This window comes from Sceloporus occidentalis, unplaced genomic scaffold (assembly GCF_023333645.1).
Source record: "Sceloporus occidentalis isolate IW3139 unplaced genomic scaffold, rSceOcc1.0.p SCAF_1, whole genome shotgun sequence".
NCBI lineage: Eukaryota > Metazoa > Chordata > Lepidosauria > Squamata > Phrynosomatidae > Sceloporus > Sceloporus occidentalis.
The window spans coordinates 166,448,711-166,470,614 of NW_028316981.1; the positions used below are offsets into that span (position 1 = coordinate 166,448,711).

The window sequence follows — 21,904 nt, forward strand, 5'->3', positions numbered from 1 at the left end:
TCAGATCTCTTAGCACCAGGGAACGGAACAAACCCAGCACCTTCAATGTGTCAGTTTCTCCCCTCTAAGGCCTTTCCTGTGTTGACTGAGCTTTCCTGTCTCTCTTCATTGAGGAAAGGCAAGATTATAATATTAAATGTAGTCTGTTTATTTCAACCAGTAATTAATAAAAGAAAAGGAAGACGAACAACTCATCCGCCTGTTGCTAATTAAAGTGGCGTTATAAGGATGGCATTGACACTGCGGGGAGCCTGGGCGCCCGTGATGCTTAATGAATGCTATACAACCCTTAGTGTTATTTAATTTAATAGGAGAATTAATATCAGGATGGAAAGAAATTGCCTCTGCTCTGCAGATTGGGGAGGGGGGAGAAGAGTGGGATGCCACATTCATCTTGCTTTTTATGCCGAGCATCAACCCACCGAGTGAGCCTCTTAAAGGCGATTTGATTACACAGTAATGGGCATATTTGGCCTTGGTGGCAGTCGGCTGGAGCAAAGGCCTGTGCACCTTTGATAGCAGAACAAATGAAATACACACGTAACCCTTCACCCACCGCAATCCGCTGATAAAGTTCCCCAGTCTTAATTCGATCTGTAAAGATTAGTCCAGCAATAAAAAGTATTACAAGCCTGACGCCCATGGAGTCTCCCAGGGCATTTGACAAATGGCTTTATGACAGTAATAGGAGAATTAGAATGCGACATTAAAATCCAACCCCTGTTTAGTCAGGGCTAAACTTTGCAAAAGTGAGGCAGAGGCGCCACCCGGGCTCCTCACGCATTTGCAGGGTGGCTACACAGCCGTCTTGCCATCCTGGTGCAATAATAAATAATGTGGATTTATCAAACTGGCTGCCCTATTTATTTATTTAGTAGAGCTGTTATCATTGTTTGCTCAGCTCTTGTGGCCTGGCATTGAGACACAGCATCTTCACACAAGAGGTTCTCTCTTTTTTATTTTTACAGCATGCTAAATAGATCTTTCTATTGCACCACATATTATCTTAAGTGATGTTCACTCTTGGATGACTGTATTGTTTTCACAAGTCTCAGCATTGCTCTGGAGCATTTATAAAGTAATGATTTGACTACTGTCAGATGATTTTATCCACCAAATGACTGTCTACACCCTTGGCATTCTGTTGCTAAATTAACTGCTCTGGGATGTAAGCATGTCGCTAGTGGCACTGCAGGAATTAGGATTTATTTTTTCTGGAGAGGTGAGGAATCTTTTGATATTTTTATACCAATATGACTGGGATCGTGTTTTTGAAAGGAGGTCATTCTGTGTCCCCTGATTATATTGTGATTATTGGCAAGTAGAAAGGCTGAAAAAGGTTCATCCTCCAATTCCCATTTTGCCTCATATGTTATATATCCCAGCTCTTCAGTGTCATTAGGCTGGTTCATACATGGATATCACTTTATTCTTCTCACCACTCACATCCCTACCCTTGGATGACTTTCAGCTGTGGTCTGATGCCACTGAAAAACGCTGTGCAAGTAAAGTAATGGGTGGCAATGGAGTGGCTCTTCTAGTGAAGTTTGACTTGCAGCCATAGTAGAAGTGTCCCTTGCTGGACTAACAAGTACAATGCACTGGGCAAGCACTGACATCAGCAACAGAAACCTAGGCAATTAGCTTCTCTGAACTATTCTGGAATAGTTCACCTCGCTATTAGAGATAACACTTTAAATAAAGCAACATTTGGACACAATTGCTTGTGTTCATCAGAGTGTAGCTATTTTGGACTGTGTAGGGCAGTTTCATGGGGCTGTGAGCCAATGGGGAGCACCTGGCACCACTTACCTCACCTATCACTGGCCCTTATCACACGTGAAACTGGAACTCCAATCTAGAGCCATTCTGAAGCGAGGGGGAAGCAGAGTCACTTTGAATCCAAGGCAATTCACGTGATTAACTATCACATGTGAAGGACGAAATTGTGCTCATTACTCAGGCAAAGCGGAGTGAGTGCAAAATAAATTACCACACCAGAAAGATTCAATGATTCGAATTGGCACCCTTGTGCATGCTCAGTGAGGCTCCGGACACTGTCATCCTTCCCTGCTTCCTCCGTTTGCCCCCTCCTTAGCACCAGGATGCAGGGGGCCAATGGCAGTAGGATCGGGGTGCAAGAGGAGGAGGAGCATGCAGGAGCAGGACACAGGGGGCCAAGGGGGGTGAGACTGAGGTGATCTTCCACACCAGAGCAATTCGGATTGAAATTGAAGTGAGCTTGGAAACAATTTTTGTGAATTTGCTTGTTACCGAATTCACCTACATCAGGAGTCACTTTGGATTGACTCTGGATCTGGTTTGGAAGTACTCCCCATAGAAAGCAATCACGTGTGATAATACATCACATTTTAATGTGAATTTGCATGGTTGGACCAGGAGTGACTCCAGATTGAAGCTACAAAACCCGTCGTCTGATAAGAGCCAATGTCTCAGCTATGACACCCAAATAGGCTTCTCTGTGTCCCCGACTGATGCAGTGACTAAGGATGGAGTCTCTCCTCTGAATGCCTGCCTGGAATCGGTAATGGGCTGGATGAGGGAAAACAAACTCAGCCTGAATCCAGAGAAAACGGAAGTGCTGGTGATAGGTCCCCCAGGCCTTAGAAAGGAAATGTATCCACCTGTCCTGAATGGGGTCACACTTCCCCTAAAGGACGAAGTTCACAGTTTAGGAGTACTTCTCGACTTGTCTCTGCAGTTGACATCTCAAGTAGATGCAACGGTCAGAAGTGCTTGTTATCAGCTTCGGCTGATACTCCAAATGCGACCATATCTGGGCCAAAGGGACCTTGAAACTGTGGTACACGTTCTGGTAACCTCTCGATTAGATTTCTGTAATGCGCTCTACATGGGGCTACCCTTGTACCAAGTCCGGAAGCTTCAGTTAGTACAATATATGGCAGCCAGATTGGTCACCGGTGCTTTCAGGTTTGACCATATAACACTTATCTTGAAAGATCTTCACTGGCTGCCCATTCACTTCCGAGCGCAATACAAGGTGTTGGTCACTACCTATAAAGCCCTACATGGCTTGGGCCCGAGTTACTTGAGGGACTACATCTCCCCATATGATCCGCCCCACACACTCAGAACATCTGGGAAGAACTTACTGGTAATTTCACCTTCCAAATATGTTGCCACATCCCAGATGGCCTTTTCAGTGGTGGCCCCACGGATGTGGAATGATCTACCTGAGGAGCTCCGTCTGACATTCCCCCTAGAAACATTCAAAAAGAGGCTTAAAACTCTTCTTTTTTGTCAAGCCTTCCCTCCTGAAGAAAGAAGTTATCTACCCTGTTGCCATCGATTTCCTGATTACCCTTGAAGGCAAATGATTATGCTTAGAGTTCTGTAATTGTATGGTTTTATTATGGGATTTTATCCTTTTATGAAATGTCTGTATGGTTTTAATTGTCTGTACACCGCTTTGAATCTGTGGAAAAGCAGTATATAAATAAAATTTATTATTATTATTATTATTATTATTATTATTATTATTATTACCTTGCTCACAGTTACATTCTTCTCTCAATGGGACTATTTTTTCAAACTTGTTTTGTGTGCTTATCTGTTTCACAGAAACCATCATGATTTGGGATCGGGAATGCGAACATACAAGGAAGAAGAAGTAGAACGGCTGCAAAGTAGAAAGGCTGAAAAAGGTACATCCTCCAAAATGTACAACCTTTCAAGTCCTTTTTTTTTTTATCCTCATCACTCAGCTAGCTCCAGGCATCCTGAGATCCAAGTACACTTTCAGTTTCCTGTTCCACTTTAAGATTCTGCCCTGGGTTTGTTGGATTTTTTTGATGTGGGTCATTTTAGAGAAGTATTTATACTCAGCCTTGCTGAACATGTGGGTAGAAAGGGATGAAGGGGTGAGTGAACAGAGGGGCTGCCACTGGTATTATGGAACACTTCTATGTTCCTGATTTTGTTCTGCATGCAACTTTGTGGTGATTCTATAATACACACACAGACACACTATAATGTCTTATTTGACATTTCCTTTGTTTATATTTATTTTATATTTTATATTTCCCAGTAAACATTGGAGAAAATCTCCAAAGGAAATCACTGGAAGTGGCCATTTCTTTCACCCTCTTAAGCTTGTTCTATGCTCCCTTTCTGCAGCTTGGTAGCCAGTATGACACCTTCACAATAGAGTACTCAAAATGTATTGTGGAGTTTTCACCTAAATGCTGGGTTGGCTTGCCCTCAACTTCCTGCTGTTTAAGTTTATATTTGTGCTTCTATCTTTCTGTTTTTAACAGATCTGGATTCTTTGTAAAGAAGATTTTTTAATGTTCTGTTTCACCTGCGCCTTGGCCTTCACAGTGCTATAACTCAGCCTGTTTCTGTTCTTGGTTCAAAATTTCGTCATTAAACTGAAGCTTCTCTCACATTAGACACAGGCATGCAATATGCAAAATCTCCACTCATCTCTCATCTATGTTCCACTACTTTTATTTGTTGTAAAACACATTAGTCATCATACAGCTTTTCAGTCATCAATCAGAGTATAGAGTGCTGCAATAAGAGTCTGTAAATCTGACCATTTTACATCATTGTGAAATGAAAGCACAGACATCTTTTAAAAAATAAACAATATTTCAATAGCATATAATTTTCCAGGTATTCAGTGCACCATGTCAGTCTTTCATAGGTTTCTCTTCTGAATTTTCTATTGTCAGCTGCAAACACGTTGTTCAAAATAGTTTGTCCTGGTCTTCCATAGAATTTGTCCCTCTTGTCAGCTTTGAATGGAGACATTTCAGGACATCGTGGAGTTCTGTGGAGGTGGCATTGCTGCTTTTGAGTTTCTTCAAAGCTTCGTGAAAAATTACCATCCCATTGGTATTCTTAGTAAACATAACAAAGATTTGTGTTCTTCATTACTAAAACTTGCTCACAGAGTCTTTACACATACTTCTTCACTCTCTGAAAGGAAATATGACTTCACGTATTGTAGTATGCATTGAATAGCTGAGAGAAGTGACAGTCATCTTGTTAGTATGTGACAAGCTTGTATTTGTATTCCATTTCCATACATTGAAAAGGGGCAAAAGAGACTCTGCCTTTTGGGCCAAGAAGCTAAATTTACTGTATACATTGAGGATAAATGTTTCTACATCAAAACTCAAAGCCTTCATCCCCTGTTTGCTGTGTCTGGGGATTACATAGTATTTGCATTCAACTTGTTATTGGGTGGTCATTAAAGTGCTTTAATTTCTGATACACTGACTTGTGTTTTCCAAAATTTATAGAGGCATTGTAAGGCATATATGCTATTAATGCTGAGACCATTCTACCATGGAATATTGGAGATCCATATCACAGTGCCTTATTTATCCTATCATTATCATTGCACAAATAAAGTGAGCTCTGCTTAATTCATTCTGTCACTAAAAAATAATAAATTGTTAATGGTAGGAATTTTGTATATCCCTTGCAGGAAATGTTGGACTTAACTGAACAAAACTGTATATTCTCCAAGTCCTTAATGAAATATTCTAGTAATTTGGATGCTAAAATATTTTCTGCTGTGCTGATGGCTTTTGTCTGTCCCTGATAATTTTTTTTACCAGTCTCCGAATTCTATTTTGAAGTTTTTTACAGTATTAACTTAGCAATGGTGCATTATGTGTATATGTGTGTGTGCATGCATGTATGTAAAACTATCAGCCCGTACAGACCAGCCATTAAGCCTAGCTTGGGGGCAGAGTCAAGGCATGGCATCCACACAATGCATGCCTCACCTCCATGGTGGCTTAATGCCGCACATTGCACCACACAGCATGAGGCATCATGGTGCTTCTCTGGCACTGCGTTTAGATTATCATGGAAAGGCCAGTTCAGAGCCCCAATCTGGCTCTAAAAGGGAAGGCTGCAGGCCGCCCCTGAGAGTCGGTCTCCACAGCCCCTAAGTTTTTAAACTTGTCTAAATCTGTGCTTCTTATTTCTGGAAACATAAAAAGTCAAGACTGAGTGCGTCGTGGTTAGAGGAACAGTTCTGAGCATAACCTTGCATGGCACACAAGGGTAAACTCATGGGATATACGTTGAGACTTGTGGTTCAGCCTTGTGGGGTTTGGCAAGTGCTCACCTTAAGGAACAGTTGTGGAAATCTTCCCCTTCTAGGTGTTTTGTACAGTAACTCCCATCATTTCCCATCTTGTATGACCAGAGTTAAGGAACTGTTGTAGTTTAGCTAAAGGCTTCCCAGCCCTAGTTGTCTGCCTTCCAGAATTGCATCTCTCTAACTATCCCATATTTTGGGTTTCCAACAGCACTCAGATAAATGGCCTCTGCGAAGCTTGCAAGATGAACCAATGTTGACAGCATCAACCTGCACCTGACATTCAGAGGTATATTGCCTCTGGGCATGGAGGTTCCATTTAGCTTATAATGAAATCTGTTGACAGAGGTAGGAGAGATGCAGGAGAGCTTTTCAGTGGGCAGACCAGAGGGAAGCTGGGGTGGGAATGGGTTGGTAGAGTGGGAAGAACTATGTTTGGAGCTTTGAAGTCAAACCATTGTGTGGATTAGCATTCAGCAGCACTAGCTGCTGCATGCTGAGCAGTTTATGAGAAAGGTCCTAGGCATGCCCGCACACACACATGCCCACACTCACAAACACATTGTCTCTCTTTCGTATCATAGTAATAGATCACGTCAAATTCATCTTTTTGTCTCATGACAACGTGAAAACAGTTCAGCTCAGAGACACAGAGTGCAACAATGTGCACAAAAATATATGGAGGGATTATAGGAAGTAACATTACTTCTTCTCTCAAGTGCCAGTGGAGGCTTCTGGAGTAAGCCATTTGCAAGCTGTGGTTATGGCTTTGTCCATTAGTGGGAGGCAGTGGGAGGAGGGAAATGGGAAAGTGAGAAGGGTTGCTGAAGCATTCATTATTGAAATGTTGAGTTTGCAGTGGACCAAGGATCCCTCCTGACCTTTCTGTCATGCTAGAAACAATTGAGTTACTGCTGAGTTTTGATTTAATTCCAGGAATGGAGTTGTAATTCGCTTATAGGAGATGCTTCCCTGCAAATGCATGCATCAGGATACTGCGGGGACGTAAGGATGGATACAGAAGGGATGCTCACTTTGAGAAAGACATTAACAGCATGCCTCCTCCACCCCCAGGATTAGAGGTGCCACCCTGCTGTAGTTACTGTTTGTTTCTGAATTAAGCAAGATAATGTATAGACTCCAGATAGTCTCCAATATGCTTTTGAGAACTTGCAAACCCGTTGACGTGGAGAAAACCGAGATATGTTTTTAAATGAATGAGAATGATTGAAAAGTTTTCTTTGTTGGATACACATATTCCTCTTGTGACTGTCCCATTGTCAGTTCTTCATGGACCAGTCTCTCCACTTCCTAAAACTGAGCAGAGAGGCCTTTCTTTGTCTTTTGCTTGTAGTGGAAGCATGGCTGGACTTTAAGAAAAGAACAGACATTCCTTCTTCAGGACTACATCAAATAGTAGATTGGTTTGCCCCCAAGGATCAGGTAGTCGACCCTCTTTCTGTCTTCATCCAGCTGGTCCAGATTTTATTTTAAAGATTTTTGACTGTAAAGTCTACACAGTGGTCTTATCTACACCACACCATCATCTCCTAAACTGGTTATAGTATATTGTTACACTTACTCCCCCATTTGATGAGCCAGTTTTCTGAGATTTGGGGGTCTCCTTCCTTCTCATTCTGTTGTGTGAGGCCCATTCCTTTCTGCTCTAAGTCTTGTTCTGATGGCAACAAAATTTTATTAGCTTTGCTTTCTTACATTGTATTATATTGTTTTGTACTTGCGAGCCAGTGTGATGTAGTGGTTTGAGCATTGGACTATGACAATGGAGATCAGGTTTCAAATCCAAGCTCACCCATGGAAACCTGTTGGGTGACCTTGGGTGAGTCACACACTCTCAGCCCCAGTCATAGGTTCACTATAAGTCAGAAATGTTTTGAGGGTACACAACAACAAAATATTTTGTTACTCTGGTATTGAAGTGGTTCAATTTGTTGTAAGTCAATTTGTTGAGGCTTAAATATTACAGTGTAAGAGATGAGCAAGTATTAGAATAGTGAGCTAGAACCATATGTATACAGTACATAGTTGTATATCTGTCATAGGAGATTATCAGAAGGGAGAAAAGGGATGGGAGTGAAGCAGATAGCTCACATCCTTATCACGCAAGAGACTATCACACACATCATGTTTATCCCATCATTATCCTGTCAATGAAGTGGAATTTTCGTTAATGAAAAATGACAGGACAATTCCACTTCACTGACAGGATAATGACAGGATGAGCACAGTGTTGTCATAATTTTTGCACAATGTGCAATAATTCCACTTGACAGATGAAATGATGATGGTATAAGCGTGATGTCTTCTGATAAGCTTTGCAGGGAAAGGATGGAAAAGGGCATCCTTTTCCCCATGTGATAATCCCCATAGCTTCACCTTAGGGTAACCTAAGACTTGAAGGCGTGCAACATGACTTGAAGGCATGCAGTAACAACAACATAAACATTGATAAGATATATAGCTATAGATATAATAAAATACACCAGGATGAAATAGGTTTTACTGATTTTGAAACAATATTTTTAAAACTGCTGCAGTGTTCACTATGAGTGTGTACACAGAGTGAGAAGTTTTATCCTCTATCAAATTATTTGCAGCTCACTGAGAAAAAAGTCCATTATCTTGCATTGCTTTCCAGCTCTGCATGAACACAGAGAGTCTCTACTTGTTTTTAAAGACAAAAACAGTTCAAGGGTACTGTGTAGCTATTGAACCTATGCAAGAACAGAGTAGATTTGAAAATGTGACTGGCTCATACATTACAAGATGGGAAACATCTTGTAATTTTCAACTGCTCTGATGTCTAAATCCAAGTATCAATCTTTGACTAGCTGAGGACCCAGGTCTGTCACATTTGAGAGTCAAAATGAGATGATGTACAGTTGCAGTTCATTATATTGATGCTAATTTATTTATCAAGTGTTTCATTGTTCTCTTGCTCCAAGGAGGGAATGGGTTCCAGGACTGCGGAGGAAAGGTTTTAACTCAAGGTCTTTAGATCCACACACTCTCACCTCTCCCCATTCTGCAATTCTTTCCACTATTACATTACCTGAATAGCAAAGATTGTGTGACACAGTGGTGAATCTTACTGACAATTCCCCATTTAGATCCTACTGTGCAATTGCTAGATAGCTTTAGCCATGGCATATTGTTCCTTAACGCAAGTATGTGTTGTATGTTTTCTACATGTTTAACTGTTTTTTAAACTTTTGTAACAGTACATATTTAGCTGGACATTCATTTTAAGTTCTGTAAGCCACCTTGAGTCCCTTCAGGCTCTTCCACATGCCTGAAGACTACCAGTCTCATCATCTCTGACCAATTGTCGTGCTGCTTTAGGATAATGGGAGCTGCAGTCAGATACATCCAGAGGGTGCCAGAAGGCAGCACTGGATTCTAACTTCAGTTAATATGTGTATCTAGCTGTTGGTAAGGTATATTTAAAGGCAAATCCAGCTGCTACCTCTGGGTACAGCAAAGTAAGAGGTGAAAATGCAATGGGCACAAAAACTGTAATTATGTTCCATAGGTTTGAAATCAAAAGGGGAATTGGCATAAACCTATTCTCATTAACAACAGAAGAGGTTAATGCTTCCTTGTCCTCATGTAACTATAATTAGATGCAATGTCTGTAAATTAAAACTGTTTCCTCCAATCCAGTGACTTCTCACAAGTGCCCAACTGTACACAAGTGTGTACCTCCCTCATAAATAGCATGGGCACATGTATACACACACACTATCAGGGCAGAGCTTTTCCTTTAACTAGGATGGCAGATCTGCAGCCCCATTCCTCTGCATGCACACTTCATTGTCTCCACAGTTCATCATGGCCTTCCTAAGACATTTGGGGTTCTTAAAGTGAAGCAGTGAATAGTGCCCTTCCTCCATCCAAGCATGTTGCATGCCACCCAGAACAGTCACTTAATTTTGGGCCTTGAAGGACAAAATGCTTCAAAGCCCTCTCACTACACCTGGCAACCAATACACAACAAAAAGAAAGGAAATAATGAACCATTTGCTGCACTCCCATGACACCCTAAATCTGCTGCCTGAAGCAGATACCTCACCCATAAACACAAATTGAACACAGGTACAACCACAATAGTAGATTTGGCCCTCTTACTGATGCAATGCCTAAATGTGCCTACATTTGACTGAATGCTAATTCAGAGCTTTACACATAAAATGCAATCACCAGTTTAGTAATAAAACAGGATTAACCCCACCACTACCACCAGTCACTTTTCCAAGCTCTCTTTGTATGAAGATCAGAGAAAGAGATCTACAAATAAAGAGGACTGGATCTTACTCCTGGAGCTCTTCCACTGTGATTAAGAAGAAGGAGCAGGAAGAGTCCAGCTTGAGAGACACAGGATAAATTTACATAACTCTGTCCTCCAGCATTTCTTTGCTGTTTCCCAACATCTCCTGGCTGACACAACTGCCAATAGCACTGTCTGTGAATGTTGGGTGATAGAACAGGATTCCATAGAAACAGCAGCATAGATACAGAAGCTCAGTTTCTGGCTATGTTCTTGGTTTCTTGGATTGCAGCAGCAACAGCAATGTTGGAGTGGATTGCAGTATTAGATTGCTTTAAAATATCTGATAAATCCAGTTTTAAATATTAAATCTTCGAATCTACATTATTCATAACTCATAATGAAGGGCCTCTTCAGTTGTGTTGTTACCAAGAAAATATTAAAACATAGACACACAGCTTTCTTATTTCTGATACTATTCCTTTTTTCTAATTACTCTTCTAATAATGATGTGATATATTGTTGTTGTCTTTGTCTGGCTTGCTCTCTTTTATCATTTGTAAGTGGTTTTATAAAAAAATAATACAATTTATGATAAACAATACATTGTATACCAATGATTCTATGATTTTTGCTTAACAAAATCCTGAAGGCCCATTGTTTAAAATCCTCTGCACCCAAGAATAGAAGCAGGAACAGACTGATCAAACTATAGCTTCTTGTTTATCTGTTTTAAATGTAATGAGATGTTTTTGGTGAAAGCATTTATTACCTAGGTACAGTAATAGTCTTATACATGAGGTAGGGATGTTGTAGACATGAGAGGCTCACTTGATAATTGATGAGGATATTTGTTTATAGAAATTCATGAATAAGATTGTGAGGTCCAAATGGGTCAGCAGATGGTCAGACTGTTGAATCTGGAGTTAAGTTGGAATTATGAAACCAATAGTAATTTGTTTTCATTTGAGTCTTTGCCATTTTTTTAAAAAATTACTCATTACTGGTAGCACAGAGACCAAAGATTATCCACTGGGGGAAGATGACACCAGATTTAATTTATGTGATGGTTTTGTTACTATAAGCATTTAACTTTGGATGTATTGCACACAGTGTTCTATAAATGTTGATACTTAACTATCCATATGTTCACCAAAATTTCCACACAAGCTGTGTTCACACAGCAATCTCATTAATTTTTAAAAATGGAAATGTACAGAAGATTCTTTTATGAGTGATATAAGAGAAAGAACTGGGGACTTTCAATGGGCAATTGATGTACCACTGAGCTTTTTGCCCTGATCAGCCCAACCCCTTTATGATGCTCCCACAAATACATATTCATGGTGCATCTACCCCACTCATGCTCCCCCCCCCCCACTTAGGATACAAACAAAAAGGAGGAAGAAATCATCTGCCTTCTGTTAAGCATTATGTCAGCCCCTGTGCTAAAGGTTTCAGGCATGCAAAACATAGCTTAAACATTACATGTCTGCTCAGAAGTATGACTTGGCACAACAGTTCTGAGGCAGTCAAAGCCCAGCTTGGCTCTTTAAAACTGAAGCACCCAGCTCTGTTTAAAACAGAGGTGGGCAACCTCTGTGGGTCCAGGATCCAATTTTGCCCTCCCACAGATCTCAGAAGACAGCTACTGTGGCAAAAACATTTATTGTCCCCCAAGAGGCAAATGTTTCCTCTAGAAGTTGGAGGGATATGAAATTCACAATTTTCCATTTTTGTTAAAGAAATAGAAAGCCAGTTTCTTTCTCCTTTTTTTTTTTTTTTTTTTTTTTTTTGAAAGTCAGAACTGAATGCATTGATCACTCCCTTCCAAAATTAACTTTAGAAAGTGAAGTGCATTCACAGGCTTCCAAGAGCGTCATTTGCTATTGGGGGAGCAAAAATATTTTTATCCATGGGGAATCAGAAGGGTCCTCAGCAGGTTACATTTTGCCAACACTTGAGTTAAAGGATGTGGTATTTAAACACTTTAAAATAGTGCTGATCTTTAATAATGGAGAGGTGAAAATAAGGAGAGGTTTTCCAGCTTAGAGCTGAAGAAGACCTTCTTCCTTTTCCCTCCCCTCCACTGATCACTAGAAAGTGACACATATCTTGAATGCATCCCATTTGGACTACTGTAGAGTAAGATATTCTACATGTAGCTGCCTTTGGAAACTGCTGAGAACAATGAGAGTGCCTTCTCAGTGGCTGCTCCCAGCCTCTGGAACTGCCTTCCAGGAAGGCTAGGCTGGCCCCCTCCCTGCTTTCCTTTTGCTGGGTAGACAAATCTAATGTTTTTGTTTAAGCAGGCTTTTTATGTTAAAGCAGGGAAGCTTAACAATAGATTTCTGAGAGGTGCAGAACAATATAGTCATTACAAAACTGATCCCATAAAATAATCATAAAGTGCTGGAAATACAATCAAGAGCATGACTACCTAATATTAGCAGTTAAGTGACTACAAAAGAAGAGCAGCTGAGCACAGGTTTATATCAGCACAAGAGTACTCCCAGATGCTCAGAGTTCTCCAGACAATATTTCAGATAGTGGTCTAGTACAGTATTCTCTACACCAGGCTTCCACAAGCAGGCTCTCTCCAGATGTGTTAGATCATGACTTCCATAATTCCCAGCTAACTTAGCTATTGGGAAGGGAACTGTAGTGCAAGACACATCTGGAGGGCAGCTGGCTCCGAAAGGCTTTCCTACAACATTGGCTGGCATTAGCTATCTGGGTGTCTTTTCCAGACCTTGTGAAGATTCTGGGAATTGTACCCAGGACCCATTTCAAGAAAAACCTTTCCTGTATCATTGAACTATGTTTCTTGCCAAATTTGGCAATAATCCACATGTAGATGTTAAGGAAGAAACAGGAACACAAATACAAATGCAAACATACATGGAGTCCTGTCTGTTCCAGACACTATGCAGGTGCAGAAATTTTAATGCTTACTGCCTAGGTTGGGGCTAAACAGACCACCCCTTTGGAGTGGCCTGCCACCGCCTCTTTCCTCACGACATTGGGGCCACAACTACACACCATGACCTGATCTGGCCTTTCCTCAATTCCAAAAGAAGCTGCAGAAAGCCAGGGGAAAGGCACCTTTGCCACCACCGCACACATTCCAGCACTCCTTTTGGTGTGCATCATCACCAAAGGAGCGCTGTGATGCTGCCCGCCCTGCAGTCAGGGCAGCATCAAGGCATGCATTGTGCAGATGCCACTTCCCCACTCTGCCCTGAGGTTGGCATTTAGTGCCAGTCTGTTGAGGCCCTAAGTCTCAAGGCTGCATCTGCACTGTAGAATTAATGCAGTTTGACACTGCTTTAACTGCTATGGATGATTCAATGCTATGGAATTCTGGCATTTGTCATTTTGTGAGATATTTAGCCTTCTCTGTCATAGAGCTCTGGTGCCACAATAAACTACAAATCCCAGGATTCCATAGGACAGAGCCATGGTAGCTAAAGTGGTGTCAAACTGCATTAATTCCTCAGTGTAGCAGCAGCCCCAGTTCCCTCGAAAGGACAGCTAGATTAAACAGGGAATTGGAAATCTATCTATGCATAACAGACTGCACATAGCGATCCAGACTGTGTCAAAGGCTCACCTTAAAATCCTTCCCAGAAGGCTGTATTCTGGAAACCTGGGCCCACGTCTGGTTATGTCATAGTACTAGTGCATAGCCCATTGTGTAGCCACTCCACATTTTCAGAGTTAGCTCAAGAGTGTTACCCAATACAGGATAGTTTTTACTTTTTATATTTGTACAGTTAGCCCTTGATTCTTCATCCATGGATTCAATCATTCATGACTTTAAAATATTATTTACCTCCACCACCCCACCCTCAAGACAAATCCAAATAGCACACTGATTTTGTCATTTTATATAAAGGACACCATTTTACTGTGCAATTGTATATAAGAGGATTCGAACATCCATGGATTTTTGTATCGACAGGGGGTCCTGGAATGAAACCCCAGCAGATATCAAGGGCCCACTGTACTTGCACAAAACAATTGCTATGCAGTTGTGCTTATTCACTATATTGGGAATCGGGGCCTAAATCCTAAGTCATACTAGGAGAGGGAAGTTTCTGTTAACCCGGTGATGAGCAGTTGTACAAAGGAGTTGTATAAGAGGCTTGCAACCTGATATACAAGCTCTTACATAAGTGTTCTCCACAATCCATTGCACAGTCATTAGAATTAGGTCCTTATTATCTATATAGTGACGGAGCAAACATGCCCTCTCCCCCAGTGCTGCTCAAGTATTACAGAGAAAAAAAGAGCAGGCACACATATAACCAGGGCCAGCCACTAGAGGCAGTGGCTGTGTGCATTAGAATTTGAGATGGAACACAGACTGTGTATATATATTATAGTAAAAATTACAGTTAAATTTAGAAGAAGGAAAAGGAAGCCTGGTTGTGACACATAACATCATTATCCCATATAATTAAAAATTATTCCAAGGTTGATCCTGTGCACACCCTGGCTTCACTACATCACCATCAAGGACACAATCCCATCTCCTTCCAGAGCCTTCAGTCAACACGGCAGTGGCACTGGTGACTCCTATGCCAGCGGGTCAAAGTTTTAGTACATGGACAGCAGCATAGGGGATGGAGCCTATTGTCTTGAGGTTACTTATAGATACCATTTTGGCCCACTTTCAGCCAATTTTCCCAATTTCTTTGGTATTTTGGGATGGAATGTTTTGGAGGGTCAGGAGAAGAAAACTGAAGTAGTTTGGGCACATTTTGCATGCGTTTGGGGCAAAAAAAATCACCTTAAAATCAGCCTAATTGTTTAAAATAAAAATAATTAGTTTGGGGGCTTTCAGGAGCTTCTGGAGCCACACTGGAAGTTCCCAAGGGCCTTGTGTGTCCCATGGACCATACTTTGCTCACTCTTAATTTAAAGGAACCATTCCAACTCTATGATTCTATGATCCAGCATGCTCAACTCTATATCAAAAATCTCTGTTCTAGTACCTTGGATAGTTCTTTTAATGTTTAGACTGAAACTAGTACAAATGTCTTGTCCCCCTGACAGGAGAGCCACCAGCCACCCCAGCAGCTCTGCCTTTATTTAAAAGAGGGGACCAATTCTTATCAACCTTCACACAGTCAAGACAGAAGGTAGCACTTCCAGGTCACTGCCTACACAGCTTCCTTTCCACTATGCTCTTTGCTCCCTTGTAAATTAGATTGCAGCCCAAGATTCATCCCTCTGCTGTTTAAACTATTATTACTTTAGTTTAGATTATCGGCTGGATGCCTGCTTTTGTCAGCATTTTCACCGCTTCCTTCTCCTGCCAAATTAATTGCTCTCTCCACATTTCTGTTTTCTAGTATATTCTCTCTTTTGCAAATACACAACAATGTACAGATAAATCCATATTATCAACCCATCTAAGAAAAGTGTGTGTGTGTTTGTTTGCACATGTGCATGCCTTAACTGTTCACCAACTCTTAAGTTTGCTTCTGGAAAAGAACAGAAAAGATAAAGTTCTTGCCCTTATTAAATATTTATCAGTTAATTACAATATGTAGATTGCACCACTGGGTCATTCATCTTTTAAGGAGGGATACAATAAAATTCAGTGGAAAGTTGTCTTATCGTAATTGCCTGATGCCACAGGAAACAACCAAAGCTGCTGCAATGTATTTTACATTTATCTGCACCGCTGCATTTTCATTTTGTGCACAGAGCTTCCTTGGCTGTTGTTTCACAGATACTTAATGTTTGCAAACTCGGCATTTTCTTAGGTCTCTCTTTACAGGAAGAGAGTTGTTATCACAGCAGCCTCCACAAACGCTCTTCCCCCACCCCCTGCCACCTTTCAAGAGCAGTAAAACCATTTAACTTTAAAAAAATTAACTCTAGCTTCTCTCGTTCTTCTTGGTATGGAGCTTGGATTGCTCTCAAAACAGAACTCCACAGCCAGCACCATGTTTCACCCTGCATTTCCAATATATTTCAATGATCTAGCTAGGGTCCTTTCACACTACAAATTTATAGTGCTATGATCCCACTTCAGCTGCCATAGTTTCATCACATGGATTTATCCTTGGGATTTGCAGTTGAGGGAGAGGGCTTTAAAACTGTCAACTAGAGAGATCCTCTCATGCCTCTGGCCAAACTGCAAATCCCAGGATCCCATAGGGTGCATCCATAGGCTGCTACTACACTGTGGAATCAATGCAGTGACACCACTTTAACTGCCTATGGAATTCTTGGAATCTGTAGTTTGCTGTGGGACCAGAGAAGGCTAAATATCTCACAAAATTACAAATCCAGAATTCCATTGTATTGAGCCACAGCAGTTAAAATGGTGTCGAACACCATTTGTTCTGCAGTGTAGATGCAGCCATAGTGGCTATGCTCCAGAGCTGCATATTTCCTAGCACAGTATTTTGTAGTGTGAAAGGGCCCATAGGTACTGATAGAATGTCTTATTGGGCATTTCCTTGCTTGCCGGGCTAGGGACATTTACACTAGATGAAAAGCTGCCTGTGTAGACTGGGCCTTAGATGATGCAGATCAGCTCCAAGAAAAAGTGCCTACTGGGAAACAAATGCACAGGCTCCCTAAAGCTGAAGCTCTGGGCCATACATCCAGGGCCCATTTAGCAGAATGAGCAGTGAGGGTAGGGGACAGGAGGAAATGTAGTAGGGTCAGTTTACCAGATTTTAAATCTGGTGATGTAAGATGCATCACCATCTTCAGACTGCTCCCTTCCACCCCACTGCCAGTATAAAACCATGCGACCTAAGTGAAGTAATCTACATGACCATTTCAAGAGGGAGAGCCCTCTAAGACAGTTAAGGCCAGAATCTAAAATTACTCATATGCACCACTGGATCATGGAGAAAAATAGTGTCGGCTTTCCCGAACTGCTTTCAGACAGAGATTGTTTGAGCATAATCAAGCTATCAATTCCAGAAAAAAAAATCTAAACACTGCAAACATCCACTAGTGAGGCAGGGCTTATTCCAGAACAAAACAAAAATGACCTTAAATTTATACATTCCCTGCAAGAGTTGGGGGGGGGGGAGTACAAGGAGGGTGTTACTGCATTCTTGTTGTTTTGCAGAGCTACAGCTCTCTGAATCTTCCCAGCCAGCTTTTCCAGTTCAACAAAGTGACTGCAACACTTGTCTCCAGATTGGCACCTTGACCTAAACCCTTTACAAGCTCTGGTGGTTTGTCCAGTGCAATCGTACCTCCAGGGAGAGACAATAAGCAATGGAGGAAAAGGGGGAGAGAGAGTTTCAGTCACAGCAGTGTCAGAAATGGGTGAGCCCAACACGGCTGCCACCACCAAGTCCTCCAAATGTCTCAGTTTGGCCTGGGCAGTTTCTATTTAAAAATCCTCTACTATCCCACTTTTTCAGCTACTTTAAAAATATCCCAGTTTCTCTCTCATCCCATTTTCTCCCTTTCTCCTCAGTTGCTGCAAACTGGCTTAAAAGTGTAGAAGTCACCTGCTGTTCATGCCTTTATTGATTTAGTTAGCATATTTAGCCACAGAGCACAGATTTCTAATTTGACAGTTTCCTGCACTCAGATTTACAAGCTTAAAAAAAGACATGACACAAAAGAATAAGGGAATGGCAGTAGAATCTTCCCAGTAGACTCAGGCAAAAACAAACTGCTGCAACCTCCCCTAAGTTTTATGTTCTTTTTCATTCAAATTTTTGTGTCTTGATCATATGCTGATGTTGTTTAGCCACATGCTTCATCTGTGAAAAGTTGTAGGGCATTCACCATGGGCACATTGTGTGCTGTGGAACATGTTGTAGATTCAGCTAAAAAGGAGGACAAATGACTGTCAGGCTAGAGATGAAACACTTTGCTCTCTTCCCACACATTTTTTACATAGTTGAAAAGGCCATGGAAGCCATGGGATAGATGGCATAAGCACCACTTCAAACCTGCCCTGAGCTTCCTGTGAAATCTGCAAGCTGTTGGCCTTACAATACCCACTTTGCTCTTTGCCAACTATCAACCACATCCAGGGGTGCTTCAAAATTTCTCTGCAGACTTTGAAGTTTCAAATTACCCATCTTTTATCTGACAAGTAACTAACAGAATGGCAATTCTTCACAAATTTGTTATTTTTAAAATCCAAATGTACATGCACCTGGAGTTTGCTGCAGCTATCAGTAGCTTTCCAGACTTAGGCGTACTTAGAGGAGACAAAGGGAACAAGGGAGACTTAAATTCATCCCCACTAATTCACTGATCTCAGTGGGACTACTCAAAAATGTCTTCAGCTTCTCTGTGTCTTCCAAACCTCACACTACCAATCGGTTCTCATGCACTGATAAAATACAGACCCTTCCCTGAGGTCAGGAGAGACAGAAACAACAGGAGGGAGGAGTTGAGGTTGTTTGCAAGCAGAACCTCATAATGATTTTTCCTGTGCCATCCATCCCTTTACTGATGTGAAGGAGGACATGTGCATCAGTAAAACACTATGAAAAAAGCAATGTAGTCAAGCTGACAGAGGAAAGGGGAACTGGAAGTTGTATGCCAAAAAAGTAACCTTTCCAAGCTCTACTGAGCTTACAGCATCATAGAGTTCAAAAGGTCTTTGGAAGTCATCTAGTCCTTCACCACCCTGTGCAGCATCTGAAATGGTATGTAAAATTACTGCATCCCTGATAGAAGGCCATCTGCCCTCTGCTTAACTATATCTAGCAAAGGGGCCCCCACCATGTCCCAAGGTACTCTGTTCTACAACCCAGCTTCTCCTAATGTTTAACCAAAATCTTCCTAGTTGTTTACACCCATTAGTTCTATTGCTCTGGAGCAGGCTTTATCAGCCTTTTTTACCCTGGAGAAAGCCTTGAAATAGTTTTCAGGTTTCATTACAATTATTGTTTCCACAGCCAAAGCAAGCAAACAAAAATATTTATTTTTTTCAGTTGCAATCTCTTGGGGAAGCCCTAGTGACCTCTCATGGAACGCCAGGGTTCCAGAGTCCCCTGGTGGAGAAACACTGCTTTAGAACGACAAGTCTGCTCTGCTTTTTACAGGACCGCCATGATGTCTTTCCTCTTCTGCACACTAAATCCACTGTTTCAATTGTTCCTCTCAGGACTTGATTCTGAAAATCTTCACCATTCTTGCCCTATTTAGGTGGAGATGCCTATTTAGGTGGAGACAAATGTTGCAGTCACTTTGCTGATTTTGAGCTGGTCTGAGTTTAGACAGGATATTACCTGAGAAACTCATGGGCATCTCTTGAATAATACAATAGAAGAGATGGAAGATGTATTCAAACAGATGTTTTATTACATTGGCCTCTGTGTGTGGCCACACCAACATTATAAACTGGACTCACAGCAAACTTTATTATCTGGGAATATATCCTGTGTGCTTTAGTATTCTGTGCCCTGTAAAACACTATTGAACTACCATGTAGACCAGAGATGGGGAATGACAATCCTCTAGACTTGTTGGACTGTAAATCCCATCATTCCCTATTACTGGTGGGGACTCCCACATGGCTAGATAGCCACATATTGCCCACTTCTGATGCTAACTGTTGCAATTCAAAGTTACACATACAGGACACCAAGCAGAAATGGAGATGTGACGAGAGGAGGAGACATGCTTAAACAAATTCTCATAGAAATTAATTGTTTTATTTTATTTTATTTTTTAAATAATATATATTTTCCAAATTTCTCTGTAACTGAAGACATCAGATTTAATTGCTCAATAACAATAAAATAGTTAAAGATAACTTTATGAAATTATTGCTGAGTGAAATTATTAACTCAGCAACCTGGTACTTAACAAATTTTCCTTGAAATGATCAACTGGACTTAAGACTGATAGAGATGACCCTTCCCAAGCTCATCACTTTTATTTTCGCTTGATTTCAGTTGCAGAGACTCAAACATGTGGTTCATTTTCCTGTGAATCAATCAAACTAAGTAGGGCTAAGCTGTGGCTGAATTGAAAAATTGAAAAATAAGAAAAAGCTGGAAATTCAATGAGTGTGACATTTTATTTCTAGAGTGTGTGTGTGTGTGTGTGTGTTTATTTATTTATTTCTGCCTCAGCATTGAGTGTACCTGTCCTTGATTTCCTCCAGATGACAGATGGCATGACCTCAGCACACTGCATTTATAATAAACACTGGTGAACCAATGGCCATTGGTAGTTTGGCAGGTAACAGAAGGGAACGGCCTTTGTGTGACTGAGAAAACTAGTTCCTTACTTTGGCACCAAAACCAGACTCCTCTCTGCTGTCCCCAATGTCCCATACAAGCTAGACTATTTTAGCAACATGGATCATCATATCATACATGTCTCGTGACTGAGACATGCCCTATCAGAAGCCAGTTAAAGGATAGATGGGACATCTAGCTAACCTGTAGTTCTAAGAAATAGAAGAGGTTTAATGGAAGGCAGGGACCAGTTGGCGAAAGGCAAAGTGGGGGGGAGGAGGGACGCACATGCAGGCTAAGCTCCAGAGCTGCATACTAACTGGGAGATGAAAGAGCTAGAGGCCTTCTGAAGTACATGCTGTCTCAATGATTAATGGGGGTGAGAGAAGGGTGAGGCCCAGCCCCTAGTAAACTACAAGATGGCAAAGTGATTCTAAGAACAACAGAGCAGTGTTCATGGAGAAAAGCTGGTCTGCGTACGCCAAGAAAATCTCCCAGTGCTGTTTTTGAAAGCCTCTTTATTTCCAGTATCAAAACGGTACATTAAAATAGATGCCGAGAGCCAAGCAATCATTAAAAATAAACCAACAGGATGTGTAACATATAGTGAAAACATCACTCAGTGCAAGCGGCGAGGTTGAAAGCTGGTTCCTTTTCCAAGGCATTCACTGTTTGGTTCCTGACCATAAAACAACAACTCACACAAGGGGCAGCAGCCATCATGTGGGTATTTTCCCTATCATCAGACTAGGAGTAGCAGCAGCAGGAGAAACTGCTGCTGCTGCTACTAATGATTAAATGAAATAAAAATTCAAAATGTAACTGCATTTTCAAATTTCATGTTGGCATGTTAGAAGGGCAGTAGGAGGGCTTCACTCAGGCCTGAAAGGATTTGCAGAATTTGGACTGGGGATCCTCCTGATTTCTCTCTAGACTTTTGAGGACTTTGCATATCCCCCAAGATGTCACAGATGGAAAGTAGGACAAGTACAGTCAAGATGGCAAAAGGTATTAATGGGGAAGAATGCTGCAGCAGTTTGCTTTTGCCTACATTTACAGGGAAAGACATGATTCTGCTCCCTTCTCTCCTCTCCCTCCTGCTGAAAAGTAGTAGAAACTACTTTTCCATTTTGAACCCAGTTTGTAGCAAATGAACTAAGATGAAGGCAGAAGGAGCAAGTGGGAAGTGGAGAGATAAACTGGGAATAAAGACTTCTGAAGCCTAGAATTAGTTTTATCTACCAGAATTAAATACTGCTTAATAGTCCTTTTACACAACACTTTATTTCTAGCTATCTAGGGTTTTCTGAAGTATCA

The 21,904-nt window shown here is 41.3% G+C and overlaps 1 long non-coding RNA gene across 2 annotated transcripts in view; it reads right to left on the bottom strand.

Moving 5' to 3' along the window:
* The window catches only part of LOC149322660 (uncharacterized), a 169,279-nt gene that overhangs the window by 20,608 nt on the left and 126,767 nt on the right, over positions 1-21,904 (bottom strand). The gene's annotated exons all lie outside the window — the stretch shown is intronic.